The sequence below is a fragment of the Bos javanicus genome, chromosome 20 (assembly GCF_032452875.1).
Source record: "Bos javanicus breed banteng chromosome 20, ARS-OSU_banteng_1.0, whole genome shotgun sequence".
NCBI classification, from domain to species: Eukaryota; Metazoa; Chordata; class Mammalia; order Artiodactyla; family Bovidae; genus Bos; species Bos javanicus.
In genome coordinates this window covers 34,194,215-34,215,782 of record NC_083887.1, presented here as the reverse complement: position 1 = coordinate 34,215,782, position 21,568 = coordinate 34,194,215, and the positions used below count along the sequence as shown (strand labels likewise).

The following is a 21,568-nucleotide window of genomic DNA, read 5'->3' as shown; positions in this document are numbered from 1 at the left end:
ATAGACGGCAGCCCACCAGGCTCCCCCATCCCTGGGATTCTCCAGGCAAGAACACTGGAGTGGGTTGCCATTTCCTTCTCCAATGCAAGAAAGTGAAAAATGAAAGTGAAGTCGTTCAGTCGTGTCCGACTCTTAGCGACCCCATGGACTGCAGCCTACCAGGCTCCTCCATCCATGGGATTTTCCAGGCAAGAGTGCTGGAGTGGGGTGCCATTGCCTTCTCCAACTTATATCACAGTAATACATATTAATGGTACCAGATCATACTTTCATTTCTGTATCTAGAGCCAAAGAGAGCTGTTTTCACAAATGTAGGAAATTAGAATTCCAGCCAGCCCTCCCTTCCAGACCACATTAAGCAGGGTGTTGAAAGCTCTTTGAGAGAAGCAGAGACTGGAAAATCTAAAAATATAATTTGAAGAAGGGAGTACTAACTGAGTTATTTACTTCTTCCAAACATGATTAAAGTTTGTGAGGTAAAAGCAACACCCTGTATTCCTTGATGATTAACCACACTGCACAGATGTTAGTTCTTTGACATTTTTATTAAGATCCACAAACTATTGTTACCCTGAACATAACAACATTGGACAGAAACAGTTGAGAAAACAAAAAATCACCATCATAGCACCATCCAAATGTATGCTTCCAATGTGCAAGCTGTTACTAGAGGCTGGAATGTATTAGGCATGGTGGACTACCACTGAACGTGTCCTTCCTAAATAAATCCTTGGACAAGCCTTGAGCAAAACCATAGTGACAGTTAAAAGTCGCGGGCTTCCTGATGGCTCAGTGGTAAGGAATTCACCAAAAATGCAGTAGATACAGGAGACACGAGTTCGAGTCTTGGTTCAGGAAGATACCCTGGAGGAAGAAATGGCAACCCACTCCACTAGTCTTTCCTGAAAAGTTCCATGGACAGAGGACCCTGGTGGGCTACAGTCCAAAGGGCTGCAAAAAGTCCAACATGACTGAGCACCCAAGCAACACCACTGAACCTTTTCCTTTGGTTACTTATAATCTGCTCTTAGTGGCATTATTGGTCCATTTGGAGTTATACTGGGGAATTTCTTTGTAGCAAATCCACCACCTTTCTTTCATCATCTGATACTTGCTAAAACTATTAAACAATCCATGCAATTTGACATGAATTTATTGAATGTTACTGAATACCTGGGATGGAGCAGGAGCACGGTGGCTGCAACAGCACAGGAGCACGGCTGAGAGGTGCTACCCCACATCCAAGGTCAAAGAAGGCGGCCAAGAGGAGCTACTCCACGTCCAGGGTCAGGGGCAGCGGCTGAGAGGAGCTACCCTACATCCAAGGTGAGGAGCAATGGCTGCGCTTTGCTGGAGTGGCTGTGAAGACATAGCCCACATTCAAGGTAAGAGAAACGCAAGTAAGACGGTAGGCACTGAAAGAGGGCATCAGAGGGCAGACTGAAACCACAACACAGACAATAAGCCAATCTAATTACAAGGACCACAGCCTTGTCTAACTCAATGAAACTAAACCATGCCCTGTGGGGCCACCTAAGATGACCGGTCATGGTGGAAACTTCTGACAAAATGTGGTCCACTGGAGAAGGGAATGGCAAATCACTGCAGTATTCTTGCCTTGAGAACCCCCTGAAGAGTATGAAAAGGCAAAAAGATAGGACAATGAAAGAAGAACTCCCCAGGTCGGTGGGTGCCCATTAAGCTACTGGAGATCAGTGGAGAAATAACTCCAGAAAGAATGAAGGGATGCAGCCAAAGCAAAAGCAACACCCAGTTCTGGATGGGACTGGTGATAGAAGCAAGGTTCGATGCTGTAAAGAGCAATATTGCATAGGAACCTGGAATGTTAGGTCCATGAATCAAGGCAAATTGGAAGTGGTCAAACAGGAGACGGCAAGAGTGAACATCAACATTCTAGGAATCAGCGAACTAAGATGGACTGGAATGGGTGAATTTAACTCAGATGACCATTATATCTACTCCTGTGGGCAGGAATCCCTTAGAAGAAATGGAGTAGCCATCATAGCCAATAAAAGAGCCCAAAATGAAGTATTTGGATGCAATTTCAAAAACGACAGAATGATCTCTGTTCATTTCCAAGGCAAACCATTCAATATCACAGTAATCCAAGTCTATGGCCCGGCCAGTAACGCTGAAGAAGCTGAAGTTGAACGGTTCTATGAAGACCTATAAGACCTTCTAGAACTAACACCCAAAAAAGATGTCCTTTTAATTATAGGGGACTGGAATGCAAAAGTAAGAAGTCAAGAAACACCTGGAGTAACAGGCAAATATGGCCTTGGAGTACAGTGTGAAGCAGGGCAAAGGTTAATAGAGTTCTGCCAAGAGAACACACTGGTCATAGCAAATACCCTCTTCCAACAACACAAGAGAAGACTCTATACATGGACATCACCAGATGGTCAACACCGAAATCCAATTGATTATATTCTTTGCTGCCAAAGATGGAGAAGCTCTATACAGTCAGCAAAAACAAGACTGGGAGCTGACTGTGGCTCAGATCATGAACTCCTTATTGCCAAATTCAGACTGAAATTGAAGAAATGGTAGGGACATAACAGAAGCAGAAGATATTAAGAAGAGGTGGCAAGAATACACAGAAGAACTGTTCAAAAGAGATCTTCATGACCCAGATAATCACGAAGGTGTACACTCACACTCACCTAGAGCTGGACATCCTGGAATGTGAAATCAGATGGGCCTTAGGAAGCATCACTACGAACAAAGCTAGTGGAGATGATGGAATTCCAATTGAGCTATTTCAAATCTTAAAAGATGATGCTGTGAAAGTGCTGCACTCAATATGTCAGCAAATTTGGAAAACTCAGCAGTGAACACAGAACTGGAAAAGTCAGTTTTCATTCCAATCCCATAGAAAGGCAATGGCAAAGAATGTTCAAACTACCACACAATTGCACTCATCGCACACACTAGTAAATTAATGCTCAAAATTCTCCAAGCAAGGCTTCATCAATACGTGAACCATGAACTTCCAGATGTTCAAGCTAGTTTTATAAAAGTCAGAGGAACCAGAGATCAAATTGCCAACATCCACTGGATCATCGAAAAAGCAAGAGAGTTCCAGAAAAACATCTATTTCTGCTTTATTGACTATGCCAAATCCTTTGACTGTGTGGATCACAATAAACTGTGGAAAATTCTGAAAGAGATGGGAATACCAGAACACCTGACCTGCCTCTTGAGAAACCTGTATGCAGGTCAGGAAGCAACAGTTAGAACTGGACATGGAACAACAGACTGGTTCCAAATAGGAAAAGGTGTACGTCAAGGCTGTATATTGTCACCCTGCTTATTTAACTTATATGCAGAGTATATCATGAGAAAAGCTGGGCTGGAAGAAGCACAAGCTGGAATCAAGATTGCTGGGAGACATATCAATAACCTCAGATATGCAGGTGACACCATTCTTATGGCAGAAAGTGAAGAGGAACTAAAAAGCCTCTTGATGAAAGTGAAAGAGAAGAATGAAAGAGTTGGCTTAAAGCTCAACATTCAGAAAACGAAGATCATGGCATCCGGTCCCATCACTTTGTGGGAAATAGATGGGGAAACAGTGGAAACAGTGTCAGACTCTATTTTGGGGGGCTCCAGAATCACTGCAGATGTTGATTGCAGCCATGAAATTAAAAGACGCTTACTCTTTGGAAGGAAAGTTATGACCAACCTAGATAGCATATTAAAAAGCAGAGATATCATTTTGTCAACAAAGGTCCATCTAGTCGAGGCTATGGTTTTTTCAGTGTGATCAAGTATGGATGTGAGACTATAGTATGGACTATAAAGAAAGCTGAGTGCCAAAGAATTGATGGTTTTGAACTGTGGTGTTGGAGAAGACTCTTGAGAGTCCCTTGGACTGCAAGGAGATCCAACCAGTCCATCCTAAAGGAAATCTGTCCTGGGTGTTCATTTGAAGGACTGATATTGAAGCTGAAACTCCAATATTTTGGCCACCTGATGCGAAGAGATGACTCATTTGAAAAGACCCTGATGCTGGGAAAGATTGAGGGCAGAAAGAGAAGGGGACGAAAGAGGATGAGATGGCTGGATGGCATCACCAACACAATGGACATGGGTTTGGGTGGACTCTGGGAGTTGGACAGGGAGGCCTGGCATGCTGCAGGTCATGGGGTCACAAAGAGTAGACATGACTGAGTCAGTCTGAGTGTGTCTGTCAGTCTGACACACCTATTACAGTGTGTCAATATTTTGGTAATTAGAAAGAGCTATAAAGAATATTCTTGCAGAAGAAGAGACCTCTCATGATATCAGTTACTTAAAGAAAATCTGGCTATTATTTAGGCAGATTGATCAAGATTGTGAAAATGAGAATAAGAGACAGATTCTTAGATGCCAAGTAATACCACCCTTATATGTTCTCACAAAAGTTGCAGAACAAGTTATTAATATCTGGAAATCCATGTGTTATTACCAAATATGCAGGAGTTTCCATATCATTGGTAAATCTGTTGGGTACTTTGTTGTTTTTAGTAACTAAGTCATATCTGACTCTTTTATACTTTATGAAAGAATAATTTCTCACCATCGCCAGTAATCAATTTTCATGTATAAGTTGAAGGGAGATTCAGAGTGGTGTTTCTAATAGGATGTCACTCCTCCAAACTTTTGTTTGTCTTAGGGCAAATCCATGTAATCCAAGTAGCAAGAGAAGCTGCACATATCATAACATCCAAAAGGCAAGATAGAAAAGACAAAGCCACATGGAAAAGTTTGAGTATACCTAGAAGACAATAATTAAACACTACTTAGAAAAGGAGAATGCTCAGTCTTTATTTTTTTTAATTTAATTTTATTTTTAAACTTTACAATATTGTATTGGTTTTGCCAAATATCAAAATGAATCCACCACAGGTATACATATGTTCCCCATCCTGAACCCTCCTCCCCCTCCCTCCCCATACCATCCCTCTGGGTCGTCCCAGTGCACCAGCCCCAAGCATCCAGTATCGTGCATCGAACCTGGACTGGCAACTCGTTTCATACATGATATTACACATGTTTCAATGCCATTCTCCCAAATCATCCCAGCCTCTCCCTCTCCCACAGAGTCCAAAAGACTGTTCTATACATCAGTGTCTCTTTTGCTGTCTTGTACACAGGGTTATTGTTACCATCTTTCTAAATTCCATATATATGCATTAGTATACTGTGTACTGTATTAGTATATTAGTATACTGTATACTGTGTTTTTCTTTCTGGCTTACTTCACTCTGTATAATAGGCTCCAGTTTCATCCACCTCATTAGAACTGATTCAAATGTATTCTTTTTAATGGCTGAGTAATACTCCATTATGTATATGTACCACAGTTTTCTTATCCATTCATCTGTTGATGGACATCTAGGTTGCTTCCATTATAGGATATTCTGTCAAATAATCAATGCAGTATATGCAGTGTTTGATAATTGAGCTCTGGAGTCAGACTGCAATAATTTAAATCTAAGCTCCACCTCCTACTACTTGTATACTCTTAAACTCGTATTTTCTTTAGGTTTACTTTTCTCTAAAATAAGAACCAATATCAAACTGAAAGAGTGGAAATACAGGTTAAAATCGTGAATCCATAGCCTAGCTAAAGGAGCATAATAAAACTTAGACACTGAATGAAATGATGACACAAATATCTTCTTGTCTAGATTACTGGCTGCTCAAAGGAAGGAATCATACCTTCCTTATTTTTGCACCCCAGGACCAAACATTATGTCTAAAGAGCACAGCTAATGTTCCATGTTATTGTTCACTCACTGAGTCCCATCTGACTCTTTGTGACCCATGGAAGCACGCCAGGCTTCCCATCCTTCACTGCCTCTCAGATAGTGCAGGCGTGCTCAAACTCACATCCACTGAGTCAGTGATGCTATCTCACCGTCTCAACCTCTGCCACCCTTTCTTTGCCTCTTGCCTTTTAATCTTTCCTAGCATCAGGGTTTTTTCAAATGAATTGGCTCTTCGCATCAGGTAGCCAAAGTATTGGAGCTCTAGCTTCAGTATCAGTCCTTCCAATGTATATTCAGGGTTGATTTCCTTTAAGATTGGCTGGTTTGATCGCCTTGCTGTCCAAGTGACTCACAAGAGTTTTCTCCAGCACCACAATGCAAAAACATCAGTTCTTCAGTGCTCAGCCTTCTTTATGGTCCAACTCTCACATTCATACATGACTACTAGAAAAACCATAGTCTTGATTATACGGAACTTTGTCAGCGAAGTTATGTCTCTGCTTTTTAATATGCTATCTAGGTTTATCACAGCTTTCCTTTCAAGGAGCAAGCATCTTTTAATTTCATGGCTGCAGTCACTTTCAGCAGTGATTTTGGAGCTCAAGAAAATAAAACCTGTCACTTTTTTGATGCTCTATACCTGTTTTTTAAGATGAATGGATGATGTATTCAGTTCAGTTCAGTTCAGTCGCTCAGTCGTGTCCGACTCTTTGCGACCCCATGAATTGCAGCACTCCAGGCCTCCCTGTCCTTCACCAACTCCTGGAGTTTACTCAGACTCACGTCCATTGAGTCAGTGATGCCATCCAAGCATCTCATCCTCTGTCATCCCCTTCTCCTCCTGCCCCCAATCCCTCCCAGCTTCAGGGTCTTTTCCAATGAATCAACTCTTTGCGTGAGGTGGCCAAAGTACTGGAGTTTCAGCTTCAACATCATTCCTTCCAAAGGAATCCCAGGGCTGATCTCCTTTAGGATGGACTGGTTGGATCTCCTTGCAGTCCAAGGGACCCGCAAGAGTCTTCTCCAACACCACAGTTCAAAAGCATCAATTCTTCGGCGCTCAGCTTTCTTCACAGTCCAACTCTCACATCCATACATGACCACAGGGAAAACCATAGCCTTGACTAGACAGACCTTTGTTGGCAAAGTAATGTCTCTGCTTTTCAATATGCTATCTAGGTTGGTCATAACTTTCCTTCCAAGGAGTAAGCATCTTTTAATTTCATGGCTGCAAACAACATCTGCAGTGATTTTGGAGCCCCCCAAAATAAAGTCTGACATGATTTCCACTGTTTCCCCATCTATTTCCCATGAAGTGATGGGACCAGATGCCATGATCTTCATTTTCTGAATGTTGAGCTTTAAGCCAAGTTTTTCACTCTCCACTTTCACTTTCATCAAGAGGCTTTTTAGTTCCTCTTCGCTTTCTGCCGTAAGGGTGGTGTCATCTGCATATCTGAGGTTATTGATATTTCTCCCAGCAATCTTGATTCCAGCTTGGCTTCTTCCAGCCCAGCATTTCTCATGATGATGTATTAACACAATTATATGCAATATAAGTGACAAAATACTATGAATTCAGTGAAAATGTAAAGAAACTCAATTTTATTTCTTTCCATTTTATTTAACATCCTAGAATGAATGCAAGTTTTTACTTTTTATGAAATATGGTTAATTTGACTTATACAGAAATTTGAAGAGAAAAATAGTCATCCGAACTCTCTGGGTAGGACATCTGACCATAAGAGTGACTGTGGTAGGCTGAAAAAACAATGGCTTCTTAAAAATATATTCACTTTCTGACCTCTGAAAGCTATGAATATTATGTGACAAAAAAGTGAATGTTAACTTAAATGGTAAATAATATGATTACATTAAAGTTATTGAGATAAGAAACTTATTCTCGATTAAAGGTAGATCCTAAATGCCAGCACAATTATCCTTATAAGAGAGACACAGCGTGCTGTGTGCTTGCTCAGTTGCATCTGACTCTGTGACCCTCTCTAGCCCATCAGGCTCCTCTGTCCATAGGATTCTACAAGAAAAATACTGGAGTGAGTTGCCATGCCCTCCTCTAGGGGATCTTCTTGACCCAGGGATCAAACGCACATCTCCTGTATTGCAGGCAGGTTCTTCACCTACTGAGACACCTGGAAAGCCCAAAAAAAGCACAGAGTAGAGTTAAATCCAAACACAGGAGAGGCAACAAGAGGAGGAGGGACTGGAGTGATACAACCACAAAGCAAAAACTGCAGAGCAGCTCCCGGAAGCTAAAGGAAGCAGGACTGGGTTCTTTCCCAAGGACTCCGTAGAGAGTGTGGCCTGACAGCATCCCAATCTCAGATTTCTGGCTTTCAGAACTGAGAAAACAAGTCTCTATTGTTTTAGGCCACCAAGATTGTGGTAATTTGTTACCGCAGCCCTGGCAAACCAACACACACTCAAAGTCCCTGGGCTCGTGTTTGAAAGTACTTCCTCTATATCTGATACATGGATGAAAGGGATTCTCTAGAACTCAAGTGTTCCAAAACACAGGCTAAGAGAAGAGAAGTTCTGGATATAGAGACTGTTTATAATTTATCCCCATCTTGTTCAACTCTGGGGAAGACAGTATGTTCCATGGTAAACACACAGTGCTTGGGAATAATGGGAAGAAAAGAACACAAATTTTTGAAGAATCTTAAAAATTCCCTTAGAACCCACCTGAGTAATTCAGGTTAAGTTTCCTATTTCAGAAGCATGTATAGAAAATCTGGACCTAACTTTCTTAGGCACTGGTTCTTGTCACTTAACCAAATCACTGGTAGAGATTTTCTAAGTTACACACTTAATGAATTACACTCTGTGGGAAATGGGACCTTGACCTTTGTGGTTCCCGAGGCAGGAGCTGGGTGAAAGAACAGAAACTATTCCTTTGACTGCAGAAAACAATTATCTTTATATATCCTTAGTGACAGAAAGTCAACTGTAAAAGGGATTGCCCTAGAGAAATAGAATGGAAAAGAAAAAACTGTATCCCTAACATTTCAGTGACATGCCATCTACCTTTACTTGAAAACCAAGTACAGGCTCAGGTAAAGAATATTCCATTAGTGAACTCAAACAAAGCTGTCTCATTAACTTCCCATTTTAGTCTTCCATTCTATAACTTTCTTTCTAACCAGACTATATGAGATGTAATGGTCAATAAAGAAAGAAAAATAGAAGGGCTCTTAACTCATAACAAGAGCCTCTTAACTTTGACCAGACTGAATATAAACTTCACTTTCCTTTTATTCATTGTTACAAATGTAGCTTGCTAAATTCTTTGGTTCATTTATCATGTTCTATTTCAAATCAACAGATACACCATTGAGACATTTTTTGGGTTTTTGTTGGTATTAAACAAACTGACAAAATGTATCCTCTCTGTTCATCTCTAATGATGAATTGGACAATTTAACAAGTATCTTGGGAAATTTTTCATTTACTAAGCATCTGCCTTGTACATAGCAATCTTGCACCAAAGCTTGGACTTTGAAATCAAACAGAACTGGGTTCAAATCTTGGCCCAAACATTGATGCTATGTGACTTTGAGCAAGTTGCTAAAATATCTAAGCCTTGTTTTCTTTTCCACAAAATAAGATTATTAAATTTCCTTTATTAAAGAAATTATAGGTACAAAGCACCAAATTCATAGTAAGCACTCAGTCAGTCTAGGTTCTTTTTCGTGTTATGGGTTAAACGAACAGAAATCTAGACACTCTCCCAAGAGGTTAATGGTAAAAGCTGACAGTCACTGGAAGATAATTAGTTAAGTTCAGAGAGAATCTATCCAGCTAAAGGATATTATTTTTCTTAGTGTCCAATACCAGCCTATTACAAGAACTGAGGTCACAGAACTACCCAGAATGCAAGCTAGATTAAGAATCAGACTCAATAAAACATAGAATTAATATTTAGTTCTGCTGCTTTCTTGGACACCCAACAAAACTCTCAAAATGAGGCAGTGGCTTTTGAGCCTAACTATTTGAGACATACAAACCAATTTTGTTTATAGAATGAATCATCTTCTGGGACTAGTTGATCTTTTAATGTTTAAGCATGAATCATAAAGTCATTGGTAACAACAGTGAAATCAAGACAAGATTAAAATCAAGAAATTCTCTCATACACATATACAAGTCTTCTCTCTCAATAACAGCAATCCTGAAAACCAATGCTCCTAACCTGAAAATATCCATTTCCTTGTTGGAGAGGAACATATTGTTATCCATCAGTTAGTAACATGAATACACCTTTCCCTTTCCCTGTAAATCTTTCTCTACAACTTCCCTTTCCCTGTAAATATTTTCTTGGGATGATCTTCCTTGAACTGAAAATTCCCCTTGTGTTAGTTAATGCAACAAAGTTAGAAAGTACACATCAAACTCCAGAGGCATGCTCTTCTCCAGACTATAAAAGGACAGAGATATGCTGCTGCAGAATTATGTATCAATACTACTGTGCCATGGAGAATTTAGTTCTATGGGTGAATGTCCATTCTAATTTGCTGGAAATTGCAAAGATCAATGAAGAAGGCCAAGAAAGAAAGTGAACATGGACCTATGATTTTGAGAAAGAGTCCAGAGTTTTAGATACAAACAAAAATCACAATGAGAAGGCATTTTATAACATGAAATAGGAAAGACTCTAATTATATCTTTTATTAATGTGGGTAACATAATAAGGATTGTTTGACAAAGCTACCTGGTAGGGTCCATATTAATTTTATATGTCTACAACATCTTTAGATTTATTTAAAAAAAATTTGCTGTAGATGCATAGAAGTTAAGAAAGCACAGCAAATTGGACTTCAGTGCCATGGCTCCCACCCTTACATCCTTGCCTCTCTGCCATCATCTCCTATTGTTCTCCTCCTCACTCATTCTGCTCACTTCACTCCATGCATGTTGGCTTCCTGGTTGTTGCTCAAACATTCAGAACACTCTACTACTTCCCAATACTACAGAACTTCTGTTCCCTTCCCCTGGGCCACTTTCCCCCAGATATCTGTGTGCTTTGCTTCCTTACTTCCCTTAGATCTTGACCCCAATATTTTCTTCCTGATGTCCTGATCACCCTACGTAAAACAACAATGTACCTTCTCAATATTTCCCATCCCTTCTTCCCTGCTCAATTCATCCCATTGGCTTTTATTGTCTATAAGTTCAATGACATCAGGGAATTTTTATCTGTTTGTTTACTAGTGTGTCCTTAGTGTTCAAAATGATTTTGGCACATGTAAGTCATCAAAAATATCTGTTGGGTAAAGCAGGTTGCCCAGTTGTGCTTCCAAGTTCAATTATATTCATAAAATATTTTAGCTATTCTTGTTCCAAACAACATGTGGGTACAGTGTTGAAACCCAAGAAGACCTTCAAAGAATGCAGGACAGAGCCCGTGTCAGGTACTTGCAAACAGAGGGTGGGACTAAGAGCAAATTTCAGCAATCAGTGCTGTTGCAGCAGAGATAGGAGTTAGATGGATCAGCCCAGAGCACCTGCAAGATGGCAGCCTGGGCCCTGAGAAGCACGGTATAACATATGCACTGGGTTCCTGTAGGATACTGGGTGGTGGAGGGCAGGTTGAACTCGAGTTTGGGAGACATGGGCTCTTTCTCTGATAAGATGCAAGTTTGGGAGCCCGTTAGTTAAACTTTTCAAGTCTCAGTTTCCTCTGCTAAACATGGAAATCAACCAGATGTGTGATTTTAAACCTTTTTTAGAGTAATGAATATAAAAAACAAAAATAAACAAATTGGACCTAACTAAACATAAAAGCTTTTGCACATTAAAGGAAACCATAAACAAAACGAAAAGACAGTCCTCAGAATGCAAGAAAATATTTGCAAATGAAGCAGTGGACAAAGTATTAATCTCCAAAATATACAAACAGTTCATGTAGTTCAATATATATTAAAAAAAAAACCCACCCAATCAAAAAATGGGCAGAAGATCAAAATAGACATGTCTCAAAAAAAGATACATAAATGGCCAAAAGACACATGAAAAAATGCTCAACATCACTAATTACTAAAGAAATGCACGTCAAAACTACAATGAGGTGTCACCTCACATGGGTCAGAATGGTTACCATCAAAAAATCTACAAATAATAAATGCTAGAAAGGGTGTGTAAAAAAGGGAGCCCTTTTGCACTGTTGATGGAAATATAAACTGATACAGCCAATACAGAGAACACTATGGAGGTTCCTTAAAAAACTAAAAATAGAATTACCATATGATCCTGCAATCCACTCCTGGGCACATACCCTGAGAAAACCATAGTGCAAAAAGACACACGCACCCCAATGTTCAGTGTAGCATTATTTACAGTAAACAGGACATGGAAGCAACCTAAGTGTTCATCAGAGGAATGGATAAAGTGGTAGATGCAACTGAATATTAATCAGTCATAAAAAGGAATGAAGTCGGGTTATTTGCAGAGATGTGAATGAACCTAGAGTCTGTCATACAGAGTGAGGTAAGTCAGAAAGAGAAAAACAAGTATCATACATTAATGCATGTATGTGGAATCTAGAAAAATGTTACAGATGAACCTATTCGAACGGCAGGAATAGAAACCTACACACAGAGAATGGACGTGTGGTGTGAAGAGGAGAGTGGGATGAATTGGGGGATTAGGTTTTACATAAATACAATACCGTGTGTAAAACAGATAGCCAGTGGGATTCTGCTGTATAGCACAAGGAGCTCAGCTCAGTGCTCTGTGATGACCTAGATGGGTGGGATGGGGGCAGGTAGGTCCAAGACAGAGAGGATACACACACACACATATAGCTGATTCACTTTGTTTTTCAGCAGAAACTAACACAACATTGTAAAGCAATCATACTTCAATTTAAAAAATGACATTTTTTAAGAGGAAGGTAATTGGTATCCCTGCCCCCTGTGAAATATACATAAGGTATTGTTGAAAACAAAGAGAAAACACTGTTGAAAACAAAGAGAAGTGTAGCTGTTTAGGGGATTGTGGTCATCAGCAATGAATTGATGCACTGACCTTCCCCCTTACCTGCCTTTATCACAATGATCACTGTGGCACTTCCATACAGTCCCTAAGAACACAGATCAGAGTCTGAAAACTCTGGCTTGGAAGTCACCTCAGGCCATATCATTTCAATTGTCTTCTTCTAAAGAAAAGATGGTATTCATTGGATGGAAAAGGGCTTCCCTGGTGGCTCAGAGGTTAAAGCGTCTGCCTGCAATGTGGGAGACCTGGGTTCATTCCCTGGGTCAGGAAAATGCCCTGGAGAAGGAAATGGCAACCCACTCCAGTATTCTTGCCTGGAGAATCCCATGGACAGATAGAAAAAGAATATGAAGAATTGATTACAAAAGCAAGTTAAGTCAAAGGTCAGAAATGTCCTTTTCAAGAGACAGTTCAGTTCAGTCCAGTCGCTCAGCTGTGTCCAACTCTTTGGAACCCCAGGACTGCAACACGCCAGACTTCCCTGTCCATCACCAACTCCCAGAGTTTACTCAAACTCCTGTCCACTGAGTCCGTGATGTCATCCAACCATCTTATCCTCTGCCGTCCCCTTCTCCTCCCACCTTCAATTTTTCCCAGCATCAGGGTCTTTTTTAAAAAGTCAGCTCTTCACATTAGGGAGCCAAAATATTGGAGGGACTCTCAAGAGTCTTCTCCAACACCACAGTTCAAAAGCATCAGTTCTTCGGCGCTCAGCTTTCTTTATAGTCCAACTCTCACATCCATACATGACTACTGGAAAAACCATAGCCTTGACTAGATGGACCTTTGTTGACAAAGTGATGTCTCTGTTTTTTAATATGCTGTCTAGGTTGGTCATAACTTTCCGTCCAAGGAGTAAGTGTCTTCATTTCATGGCTGCAATCAACATCTGCAATGATTTTGGAGCCCAGAAAAATAAAGTCAGCCACTGTTTCCACTGTTTCCCCATCTATTTGACATGAAGTGATGGGACCAGATGCCATGATCTTAGTTTTCTGAATGTTGAGCTTTAAGCCAACTTTTTCCCTCTCCTCTTTCACTTTCATCAAGAGGCTTTTTAGTTCTTCACTTTCTGCCATAAGGGTGGTGTCATCTGCATATCTGAGGTTACTGATATTTCTCCCAGCAATCTTGATTCCAGCTTGTGCTTTCTCCAGCCCAGCGTTTCTCATGATGTACTCTGCATAGAAGTTAAATAAACAGGGTGACAATATACAGCCTTGACGTACTCCTTTTCCTATTTGGAACCAGTCTGTTGTTCCATGTCCAGTTCTAACTGTTGCTTCCTGACCTGCATACAGGTTTCTCAAGAAGCAGGTCAGGTGGTCTGGTATTCCCATGTCTTTCAGAATTTTTCACAGTTTATTGTGATCCACACAGTCAAAGGCTTTGGCATAGTCAATAAAGCAGAAATAGATATTTTTCTGGAACTCTCTTGCTTTTTCGATGATCCAGAGGATGTTGGCAATTTGATCTTTGGTTCCTCTGCCTTTTCTAAAACCAGCTTGAACATCTGGAAGGTCATGGCTCACGTATTGCTGAAGCCTGGCTTGGGGAATTTTGAGCATTACTTTACTAGTGTGTGAGATGAGTGCAATTGTGCAGTAGTTTGATCATTCTGTCGTTTTTGAGATTGCATCCAAGTACTTCATTCCGGGCTATTTTGTTGACCATGATGGCTACTCCTTTTCTTCTAAGGGATTCTTGCCCACAGTAGTAGATATAATGGTCATCTGAGTTAAATTCACCCGTTCCAGCCCATTTTAGTTCGCTGATTCCTAAAATGTCAATGTTCACTGTTGCTACCTCCTGTTTGACCACTTCCACTCATGGACCTAACATTCCAGGTTCCTATGCAATATTGCTCTTTATAGCATCGTACCTTGCTTCCATCACCAGTCACAACTGGATGTTGTTTTTGCTTTGGCTCCATCCCTTCATTCTTTCTGGAGTTATTTCTCCACTGATCTCCAGTAGCATACTGGGCACCTACCAACCTGGGGAGTTCATCTTTCAGTGTCCTATCTTTTTGCCTTTTCATCCTCTTCATGGGGTTCTCAAGGCAAGAATACTGAAGTGGTTTGCCATTCCCTTCTCCAGTGGATCACATTTTGTCAGAACTTTCCACCATGACCCATCATCTTGGGTGGCCCTACACAGCATGGTTTACAATAGTTTCATTGAGTTAGACAAGGCTGTGGTCCATGTGATTTGATTGGTTAGTTTTCTGTGATGGTGGTTTTTAGTCTCTCTGCCTTCTGATGGAGAAGGATAAGAGGCTTGACAGCTAGCAAATTACTGCCTTAGTACCTTAGACTTAGAAATCTAATAAGCAAGGGTTGGTGAAAGATGGCTCAATGAACTTGAATAGCAAAACTCTCTTTAAGGATGCCACCGTTATCTGTTGGGCAAGTTTCTTAATGTTCTTCATCTGCACAGCCAGACAATGTCTACCTTACAGAGCTGTTTTGAAATTTTAATTGAATGATTGAACAGAGTTTAGAATAGGACCTGACACATAGTCAGTTTTCAATAAATTGTTATTGGTGTTATTCCTTCTAAAACTGGGCTGTGTCATTGTTGGACATACCACAATACCTGTTACTTTAACAGGGCATTGAAGAGGACAGAAAAAGTTACTTACTGAACTAAAAGTTGGGCGAATTGTAGTTCCAAAATAAGGTAAGACTTTTACTAAGATAGCAAAGACGACCAAGAGTCAAATAAGGATTTCCATTATCAGTATGTAATTCTGCTAATGTCCCTTCTAAAATATATTTTTATTAATATACAACACACAGATACCTGGATTGTTTCCAGATTTATTAATATTAAATATATTTTTAAATACAGAGCAATAGATTTTCATATGGCAGTTCACAAGATCCTCCCAAATTTGCTCTCTAGGTAACACAGACTGTTGGCGGCCGGCGTGAGGCACTCCGCCCATGGCAAAGGTCATGAGGAAGGAGGCTCGACATACGCAAAGGCAGGATCGAGCCTCAGGAGTCCCCCTGGAAATTCTTGAGCATCTACCCCCATAACCAGAGCCTGCCTACTTTACTACTTTGTGCTCTCACCTACACCTCTGACTTTATGGGGGGCTGTCCCCCACCACCTCTTTTGGAGAAGGAGTTAACTTAGAGCTCCAGTTAATAATAATTCCTGGGCATGATAGGAGTGTTTCAACCTACAAACTCCTCTGAAGGTTCTCTAGCCTGCCTGACAGGCTTGTCCGGCCACATGTGATTGCTCACAGCCTCCCAACCATGAGAGGCACAAGATGCTTTAAACCTTCTAAAAACAGGTTCCTTAGAAAACTTAGAAAACCATTAGTATAAGTATAGTGGGCTGATTAGAAATTGTATTGGTGAAGGGTTTTTCATTTGTTGAGCCAATGTTTGTTGCTAAGACTCCACATCCCCTGCCCTTACACACATTAATGAATATATAGAAGAAATAAGTATTAACCTTTGATATAAATCACATTAGACCTTAGGCCAAGTAAATTCTTTCCTTAACTAAAACCCACTACACCCTCACCCTATAGGAACGTAACTTTATTTGAGTGACGTCTGTTTTAAGAATAATCACCCCTGGAGAAATAAGTGTTGACTGACGGCTGTCACAAGGAGAGGGTCGTAAATTGTCAGCAGGGCCCCTGGCCAGAAGATGATGTAATACCCCTAAGACCTCTGTATACATTTGTGTGAAGCACCTGACTTTAATAAAAGTCAGGACTGCTGTCCCCGCGTGACTTTTGTATAACATCTCAGTGTATAAAAACAGACTCTGGAAAATAAAGAATGGGGATCAGTTCCTCGAAAGACTGGTCTCCCCATGTCGCTCTCACTCTCACTCTGGCTGAGTCTCCATCTGGACCGTGGAACCCACCATGCTTACTAATTATGCCTGGGCTTCTAAGATCTGACGGGGGAGTCCTCAGTGTCTCCTCTCCTTCGGGAGAACGGAAGGACGCCTGTGGCCTACGTAAGTGGTGCAAACTTCTTGTCTCGAAGTTTTATTGGTCTCCCGCGTAAACCAAGCTACTCAGCCTCTTTTCTCCACTGAATTTTCCTGCTGAGCTATCCTCATTCTATTACTCTTTATATATTTGAATATTTAAATGGTCACTGACGCCATCTCCCCTTCGAATACCCTGGATCAGCTGGGGCTGGACCCCAGCGACAGACCATAAAGCTAAGAATGTCATACAGGGAAATGTTTTGACTTGTTTAAGTCCAAAGCTTTGAAATCAAGCTATATGAAATCATTCTATATACATAATGCTACTTCAATTCTCTCAAGTTATGTAAATCAACCAACCTATCAGCATTTATTACACCATTTTAAATCACTTCTGAGTATTAATTTCAGTTCAGTTCAGTCGCTTGGTCGTGTCCAACTCTTTATGACCCCATGAATCGCAGCACGCCAGGCCTCCCTGTCCATTACCAACTCCCGGAGTTCACTCAGACTCACGTCCATCGAGTCAGTGATGCCATCCAGCCATCTCATCCTCTGTCATCCCCTTCTCCTCCTGCCCCCAATCCTTCCCAGCATCAGAGTCTTTTCCAATGAGTCAACTCTTTGCATGAGGTGGCCAAAGTATTGGAGTTTCAGCTTTAGCATCAGTCCTTCCAGTGAATACCCAGGACTGATCTCCTTTAGAATGGACTGGTTGGATCTCCTTGCAGTCCAAGGGACTCTCAAGTTCAAAAGCACACAGTTCAAGAGCATCAATTCTTTGGCACTCAGCTTTCTTCACAGTCCAATTCTCACATCCATACATGATCACTGGAAAAACCATAGCCTTAAAAAACAGAATAAATTTGTTGGCTAGGCAGCCTAAAAACTACTTGAAGGTGAATGAATCCTCTGTCACATTCATTGTTGTAATCCTTCAAAACCCAGTTTACCAACTGACTGGAAATTTGAAGGGACTGGTGATTTCCAGGAAGAGCCTCTAAGTAGCCTTGTAATGTGGTGTTTGCTCTGTCATTTCCCATATGCTAAGTCCTTGGCTTTATGATTCAGAACTCTGATTCTGTCAGTATCATGAGAGAGGTTCATCTTTTAAACACTGTCTTAGATGAACTAGGCTCACAAGAGATGAATGTACACAAATAGGGCACTTAAGTATCAATCCACAGTTAAGTACTTTGGCAATCATGGATCCAGACAGGTTAACATGACCAGTGTATTCTTTCCTTCCAGGCAAAGTGGAAAATTACATAGAAAGCTAAATTATAATCATAAGGTTTCTTTGAATGCATGGAAATCAGTTGTGAGTTTTGAATATATAACATGTAAAGGTTACTCTATAAGGAGAGATTAAGTAGTTGTGTAAATTTATGCAGGCTTTTGGTGATAGAAACTTAAGGAGAGTTCATATCTATTTATCTCCAAACTATGTCCTATTTTAATAAATGTGACTCTATATTTGAAGTCATGAGAGATAAAAAGAAAGTAATTTGTCCCCAGAGAGATTATAAGTTCACTGGCTGAAAGTGAAAGTGCTAGTTGCTCAGTCATGTCCAACTTTTTGTGATCCCTTAGACTGTAGCCCACCAGGCTCCTCTGTCCATAGAATTTTCCAGCCAAGACTACTTGAGTGGGTTGCCATTTCCTTCTCTAGGGCATCTTCCCAATCCTGGGATTGAATCCCGGTCTCCTGCATTGCAGGAAGATTCTTTCACCATCTGAGCTACCAGGGAAGCCCAATCTCACTGGGTAATCAATGCTAATATTTTTATACTATCAGAAAATATTATTAATATAAAATAATACATAATTAATATCCAAGGTTCAGATGATAATGATGGTAAGAGAAAGTACAATAAAATCCAGAGGAGTCAAGGAAATGCTTCAGAAAGAAGTCAGAACATATTTTGGTGAGAATACTATAGGTAAAAATCCTGCCTAGAGATCTATCAAAACCCTTTACTTTCACTCATGTTTGAATTCACAGCCACTCATAAGAAGTCAGAGCAGGATTAAGTTTGGGAATGAAAACTCTTATAGTGTAAGTTTGTTTTTACAAAGGTTCATCTGTATATAATAAACATTAGTAAAAATGCTATACTGGAATACTGTGGTCTTCCCCAAAATACATGGCATCATGATTAATGAGTGGCAATTAACTTTAGTTGTCTGTATTCTTGTTTTTCAGTCACAAATCCAGCTGGGAAGCAAAAGGTATGTGTAATTTTTCATTATAGCAAAGTTATCAGAAAGTAAGAGGTTCTCAGGGCCTTCCCTGATGGCTCAGCAGGCAAAGAATCTGCCTGCAGTGCAGGAGATACGGGTTCAATCCCTGGGTGAGGAAATCCCCTGGAGGGGGAAATGGCAACCCACTCCAGTATCTGTGCCTGGGACATCCCCTGGACAGAGGAATCTGCCAGGCTACAAACCAAAGGGTTGCAAAGAGTTGGATACGACTGAGCACAACACAGACAGAAGACATTAGCAATCTAGGAAACTGTGCCTTCCAGAGGTCCTTTGGCAATGCATCCAAAGATAAACTTTTTTAGTCTCTATTGGAGTGGTAGAAGATGCCACTGGAAAATGGTAAGGTGAAGGTGAAGTCGCTCAGTCATGTCCAACTCTCTGCAACCCCGTGGACTGTAGCCTACCAGGCTTCTTCGTCCATGGGATTCTCCAGGCAAGGATACTGGAGTGGTTTAACATTTCCTTCTCTAGGGGATCTTCCCAACCCAGGGATGGAACCCGGATCTCCCACATTGTAGGCAGATGCTTGAACCTCTGAGCCACCAGGGAAGTAAGTAGAGTCCAAATACCTTACAATGCATCAGACAGCATCAAACACAGAATTATTTGATATGAAATTTTCATCACACTGAAGTTGAAAACAATAGAGGTTAAAAAAATATATACTATTATATGTTACCAGAACCTAATCCTCACAAACACTGAAGGTCCCACTTCAGATTCTTCTTGTTCTCACTATCAACATACACCTGACTTGATTCAGATTTTTATTTTAGGGATCATGGGTTGAGTTATGCAGGAAGAATTAACTGTGTGTATGCAAAACAAAGGGGCTTAATCCCTGGAACCTCAGCTGGTAAAGAATCCGCCTGCAACTCAGGAGACCCTGGTTCGATTCCTGGGTCGATTCCTGGGTCAGGATAGGCTACCCCTCCAGTATCCTGGGCTTCCCCTGTGGCTCAGATGTTAAAGAATCCACCTACAATTCAGGAGACCTGGGTTCAATCCCTGGGTTGGGAACATCCCCTGGAAAGGGCATGGCAACCCACTCCAGTATTCTTGCCTGGAGAATTCCATGGACAGAAGACCCTGGCAGGCTACAATCCATGGGGTCACAAAGAATTGGACATGACTGAGCAACTTAGCACAGCACAGCACAGCACATGCAAAAAAAAAAAAAAAAAATTCTATCTTGGCCTGTAGGTCACTGAATGGGATTATAGTAAAGTTTTTGGGTATTTTAAAAGATGTCTGCGTAGAATGTATTCTTCTCTTGCTATTCACATTCAATATGAAAATAAATGTAGAAGACTTAGATAGGCCAAAGATGTACACTGTTATGTTCATCAGGAAGAGGAAAATGTTTAGTGATTAAAATAATTTTGTAAAAGAAGGAAGAATGTCCAAACATGAATGTTAAAACACATGGATCTAAATAAAGATGTCTTCATGTTGGTATTGAATCTTCAGCTTTTCAACACTGCTGACACCTATGTTTTTCATTGACTCCCACTGAGATGGACAGAAAAAAATTATAATTTTTAAGATGGGAAAAGATCAATCCAAGAAATCTAACTAGCATCTCCAAAGATACATATTTTTTTAATCCTGCATTAAGCCATGTATGAAGTTATTTAGTACAAAACTTCAAGATGCAAGAAGATACAATAAGAAAGTATGAAGAGGAATAAGACACAAGATGGATAAAGAAATATTTGAATTCACAGGAATCAAAAAGAAATGTAATTCTTAAATGGAAAGAAATGGCCATATTTTCTCCCAGGAAATAATTTAAAAAAGAGCTATAGTGTTAGTGACAAAGAGATTAAAAACCAGAAAATCTGATTATTCCATGACTGCTGACTTATTATACGAGTGTGAAATAAGATATAGGCTTCACATGTTCCAGAAACCCAAATCACAAGCACAGTTTCACCACTTTCTGGCACATTTTATTTTCTTTGCTCAGGACAACCTTTCCATAAGACATGAGACTTGCTAGAAGAGCTATTCCACATTCAGTATTGCGTGATCTGTCTTTAATTGATCAAATGTTGTTGTTCAGTCACTCAGTTCTCTCCAACTCTGCAACCCCATGGACTGCAGCATGCCAAGCTTGCCTGTCCTTCACCATCTCCTGGAGCTTGCACAAACTCATGTCCATCAAGTTGGTGATGCCATCCAACCATCTCATCTTCTATCATCCCCTTCTCCCCCTGCCTTCAATCTTTCCCAAATGTTAGGCACAGTTTAAAAGAGTATTTGATACCTGTAAGTGGAAATTAAATTTGGAAACTCTCAAAAGACAAACCCCATTTCAATCAGAATGATAATAATGAAGAACCCTTTAGGATTCATGCTATATGAAGTTTCTTGTTTTTAAATGAATCACATACTCAATAAGATTTTTATTCACTTATATAATTTGATGTGATTAGGAAGCCACCCTTTACAAATAACCAATAAACTGTTGTGGTTATATGCCATCTTCCTTCAACATGAAAATGGATCTCCTCTAACTCACTCCTAGGTCCAAAGTTCATTTC

The 21,568-nt window shown here is 40.4% G+C and overlaps 1 long non-coding RNA gene across 1 annotated transcript in view; it reads right to left on the bottom strand.

Moving 5' to 3' along the window:
* Positions 1 to 1,179: 1,179 nt before the first annotated feature.
* LOC133233649 (uncharacterized) overlaps positions 1,180 to 21,568 on the bottom strand; it is a 265,658-nt gene continuing 245,269 nt past the window's right edge. The window contains exon 4 of the long non-coding RNA XR_009731793.1: positions 1,180 to 1,359. This is a non-coding gene — a long non-coding RNA (uncharacterized LOC133233649). The remainder of the gene's footprint in view (positions 1,360 to 21,568) is intronic.